This window comes from Vicugna pacos, chromosome 13 (genome assembly GCF_048564905.1).
Source record: "Vicugna pacos chromosome 13, VicPac4, whole genome shotgun sequence".
Lineage (NCBI taxonomy): Eukaryota > Metazoa > Chordata > Mammalia > Artiodactyla > Camelidae > Vicugna > Vicugna pacos.
Genome location: NC_132999.1, coordinates 12,197,863 through 12,203,242, shown reverse-complemented (window position 1 = coordinate 12,203,242; position 5,380 = coordinate 12,197,863). Strand labels below are relative to the sequence as shown.

The following is a 5,380-nucleotide window of genomic DNA, read 5'->3' as shown; positions in this document are numbered from 1 at the left end:
GAGTAATCTATTAACAGCCTGGTTTGTCTTCTTCCTCACCCATCTCCTAGTAACACAAACTTATACAAACATAGATGATGAATAGATAGATTTTATTTATTTTTTTGAAAAACAGTTCTTACTACTCAGTTTAACTTTTATTTTTATTTATTCATTTAATTTTAAAATTCTATTTGTATTTACTTTTATTTTTAATATAAATTGTATCATGTCAAAGTTCTGCTTAAGAAACCTTCAATGGCGCCTCGTGGTATTTAGTACATTTTATAAAAGGATTGTAGAACATCTATTTAACTTGGCAAGTCATTCAGAAGTTGTAGGGATAAGAGATTTTCTTCCATATTATATGTATTCAGTCTATTATTTTTGCAAGCACTTATCTGACACTGACTTTGAACCACACAGTACAAAGTGCTTCACATCATTAATGCATTCAGTCCCACAACAATTCGCTGAGGTTTGCACCATCACTACTTCTGTCTTACAGACAGCAAACTGAGGTTTGGAGGGGATGAACAACTCATACAGGTCTGCAGAGGAGCCAGGCTCTTCAAACCAGCATCTCATTATGTCTCATTTCTTGAGCTAGACTGGAAGGTTCTTTGGGAGGAAAAACTCCTATTTCTCTTGAGTTCCTTATGCTGCCATCATAGTTCTCTGAACACATCTAAATACTAAGCAAGTATTTGTTGAAATGAATTGGCTGAGTGGCACTTTTTGCTTTTTTTAAGGTAAGGAGTGCTCTGGGCATGCTTCAGGGTATCAAATAAAGGTCAGTGTATTTATTGAAGATGCTACAGAGGGAGGTATTGGCATGGATTCAAGATCAATTAATCAATAAGTTTATTAACTATCTTTTTCCTGCTTAGGATATAGAAAGACAAGAGAAGACAAGATAAGTAGCAAAGAGCTCAGAGGAAAGGCTAAGCTGTTGGGAAAGATGGATAGTTTCTCTTTGAAGAGAACAGGCGGAAACAGACAGAGAAGAAGCAGCATGGATATGCAGAGATAAACTGAAAGACAGTGGGGCTGAGGGCCTGCCCACCTCAGTATCAGAACTCAGAGGAAATAACTAGGGAAATATTTTCTAGATTCTCAAACTGTACCTATGAAATTTAGTGAAAACAGCAACTGAAAACTCTGCCTGCTTACATGGCATTCACTTATAATTGGGGCCTGGGGGCAGGAATTGGTTTGAATAGACCCTTGTTTTATTTGAACCACTTGAATGTTCCATATTGGAGGTCACTGGGAGGGCATATACTGATAACCAGCCAGTTCTCCAAACTTTAAAAACGATTGCTAATCTAGAAATTGGAAAAGAAGTAGATTCAATGGTCTGAAAGCCAGCAGTGAGAAATACTCTTTCCACTGCATGAAGAGATCAGCATGACTGTTCATTAGCTCCCCTGGTCATTTAGTGAAGCTGAGCTATTTATTGCCCATGAAACTTTCTGTGCCGGGTCTATGGAGGAGCAAGCTGAAAGTTCTGTACGGTTGAATGAGCTGAAGAGTAGAATTTCCATCGTCTACGTGTCCCAAGATCATCTGCAATGTCCGGTTTTCCACTTGATCACACAGAAAATGGGTTGTCTATAAATTAGTGTTTTAGTGTCAGCAAATAGTTATCACTTTTCTTTTATACTGGAAAGAGGATTTTTAAAAAAATCTTTGCATACTATATTCATTTTTTTTTCAGTGAATGCTGAAAGCTTAGAATTGCAACAGCCTCCCTCTCCCTCTACTTAGCTTTTTCTTCCTTTTTTTTAAAGAACATTTCCAATTTCCTGCCGCATTTCATGAGGGTCCTAATATCCCAATCTATTCACAGTACAACGATTTGCATTCATAGGATAAAGTTGCATCCACAGCACCAAATTAAGCTCTCTTTTTAAATGAAATCAGTGGTTTAAAACATTAATGCTCTGAACAATAAAAATATATATTTTCTATGTATGTAATAACTAGCATGTATTTAACAAATCACAGTTTATAGTGCCTATTTATGCACATTTTAATCAACCATCACTACAATTCTGTGAAATATGTGTTATTGTCTTCCCTGTTTTGCACATAAGAATTGGGTCTCAGAAAGAACAAATAACTTACTCATAATCACAAATAAGTAACTGCAAGTGAAACTGGAACTCACACCCATTTTTTTTTTTCAAATTCTAAATCCTGTCTTGTCTCCTTGGTGGGGGAAGTAGAGGGAAAGGCCAGTAGTGCTCACTGTTCATTTACTCAAACGTTCAACAAACATTTATGAGCACAGTGTTGGCACTGTGCTGGCTCTTGAAATACAAAAGAGAATAGAACATAGTCCCTACTCTGGTGAGACATACAGTCTAATGAGGTAAGATAGTCAAGTGAATGGGAAGGACTAATACAGGGTGATCCATGCTTTCTTAGGGAAAATACAGGGAATGATGGAAGTCCCATTAGGGCCAGGGGAGTGATGAGGTGGTCAAGGAAAGCTTTCTGGAAGAGGTGATTCTAAAATGAGACAGACTAAATAAGTAGGAATTTGTGGTGGGGAATGGGGAACAATGTTCTGGGCTGTGGGAGCAGCATGTGCAAAGGTCCTGAGGCAGCACAAATTATGGTTTGGAAGAAGAATGTTAAACAGTGGCCTATTTAGCCACGAGCTCAAACACTGAGTGTAAGCATGAGAATCATGAAGGAGTTGAAGGAAACCTGAGCAAGCTGGGTCTTAAAATCATGTTAAGGAGAGTGAAGATTTCGAAGCTGGAAGGCAATGTGTTGGCTTTACCACTTTAAAAAGGTCACTCTGGAAGGAGTATGGAGAATAAATGAGAGAAAAAGTAAGATTAGCATAAGAAAGGACAATGAAGCAATTACAGTAATAGAAAAGGTGATGAATAATAGTGGCCTGAACTGGTGCCCGGTGACCACATCTGGTCACCTAGGTAACTGCAGTAATTCCATTTAGTGAATGAAAGGCAGATCTGTCTGAGCACTGTCTAAGACTGGTAAAGCAAGGAAAGGACTCCAGGCACTTAAAACAATGACAACACCCATCATAAGGTCCCTAGTAACACAAATTCCACTCAGTTGACAAGCTGATCAATTTGTCCAGTCTTTGAATTGGTTTACCTTCTCCAAATGTACAGAGGCTTGCTCCTTGATGTTATTTCCCTCTGCTTGGTCAAAAACACATTTCTAAAATGTGGTAGACATCATAGCCACTCTGATGGGTTTTATTTGATTGAGTTGTAGTTATCTGGGGATTAGACAGATATTGATTCATGTCATGTTCCATGTCTTGGATTCTCATCTAATCAAAACATTGCCAAAACATTGTCTCCTAAATATGAAATTACTCAGTGAATAAATCATACTGTGCAGCTTTCAGGCAAGCCATGATTAGGAAATGAAATTTAAGCAGAAGAAATTACAAAAGGAATGGGGCAAACAATCATTATTCTGAAGATAATAATTTACACTCTTTTGGTACTTGATGATGAGGTAGCAATGTGACAAATAGAGGGGAGATGGAAATTGAAAGTCTGTTTAGTTAACCAGGATATCATTTGCTGATATTTTCTGAGGATAAAATATAACCTCCTCAGCTTGGCATGCAAGGCCTTTCAGGATCATTGCCCAGTAGTCTGTCTAGTCCCACTTTCTTCCCACACACATTTCTCTCTTCCTGGAATACTCTCTTCTTTACCTATTGGTCAAATTCCTGTTCACTTTACAAGTCTTTGCTTAAGCAGAGCAATAATTTTAACCATTATTCTGGGTGTTAGCTATACAAGGATGACGGTTCTATGTCTCAAAGAACTCCCTGAGGAAGGAACGATACAGTCGATTCTCATTATTTACATTTTTACATTCTTTTAAGTCACCACAAGCACTGAATTAGCAAATACTGAACCACTGCTCCTAGGAAATATAGGGATATTCCTCTCTGATTGCTTCTCTGCCTTCCTCCATCCTCACCCAGCAAACTCTTTAAGTTTTCTTCCTCTGCATTTCCATCATACCTAGTCTGTGCTTCCTTTACAGCATTTGCACATTATCAACAAATACACAGTTGATCCTTATTATTCACAGTTCTGTATTTTCAAATTTCTGCACTCACTAAAATGAATCTGTGATCCCCCAACCAACACCTGTGACATGTTCATTGTCACTTGTGGATACACCCCCAGAAGAAAAAATGTGAGTCACCCATCATGCATGTTCCCAGCTGAGGTTCAGGCAGGCAGCCTGCTTGTTTCAGCTCTCACGCTGTGAAATAAAATGTCCTTTCTGTGGCGTTTCATGCTATGGTTTTCACATTTTTGTGCTTTTTGTTGGTGATTTTGCTGTATGAAATGCTCACCCCCAAGCATAGTGCTGAAGCGTTGTGTGGTGTTTCTAAGTGCCAGAGGGCCGTGATGTGCCTTATAGAAGCTTTGTTCAGGCATGAGTTATAGTGCTGTTGGCAGTGAGTTCAATGTTAATTAATCAGCAATATGTATTAAATAAATTGTCTGTAAACAGAAACACATAAAACAAGGTTATGTATTTATTAGATGACAAAAATGTTATGATCGGAGGCTCACAGGAATCTAACCCCACATTTCCTAGGATTAGTGGTACAGTATTTGCTAATTCAGTGCTTGTGGTGACTTAAAAGAACATAACAGTGGTGAATAATGAGAACTGACAGAATTGTTCCTTCCTCAGGGAATTCCTTAAGACATGGAACCATTATCTTTGTCTACCTAACACCCAGAATAATGGTTAAAATTAAGAACATAGCAGGTGTTTAATATTCTTGACATTAACACTAAAGGATATTTCAAATACTGATTTCACAGGTAATTATGGATTCTTCCTTATTCTAAGTCCATCACGGATGCCTGCTTAAAAGTCAGATGATTATAATTCACTTTTTCGTTATTAGCTTGGGCATTAACTCCTAAGGAATTGTTAATGGTCTTAAATATCTATGGACTTAAGGGGATTGTGGGATTACTGTCCTGGAAGTTACGTAACTCTAGGAAAAGTCAAAGAATATTATATAGCATACCCAGACAGAAATAAGGCTCCTTAAAACAGAATTTGCTAAAGCAGTGAGTTTCTTTCAGTGATAGGGCTTCGGAACTTGGATTTTTAATAAGGATTCTGGTGATTCTGATGTAACATGTTGACAAAGCACATTACGAGAAATGTGTTCCTTACCAGGTTGTCCTCTCTGGGGATCCCTAAAGGGATCTTTAACTCAGCTCTTTTTGAAGATGAATAAAGCATTTTTTAGCAAATAAGTGACTCCATAAACCATATATCTTTTATTATATATGTGCATTTTCAATAAACCCTATTTCATCTCCTTCACTAAGGAGCAGTTGCTGGACAGTTTAACTAA

General features: G+C 37.7%; 1 long non-coding RNA gene across 1 annotated transcript; it reads right to left on the bottom strand.

The window, feature by feature from the left end:
• Positions 1-1,263: 1,263 nt before the first annotated feature.
• LOC140700879 (uncharacterized) lies at positions 1,264-5,107 on the bottom strand. Its single transcript, XR_012079612.1, has 3 exons — positions 5,045-5,107; positions 3,118-3,244; positions 1,264-1,593 (listed from the first exon to the last, which is right to left on the bottom strand). It is a non-coding gene; the product is annotated as an uncharacterized lncRNA (long non-coding RNA).
• Between the last annotated feature and the right edge of the window lie 273 nt (positions 5,108-5,380).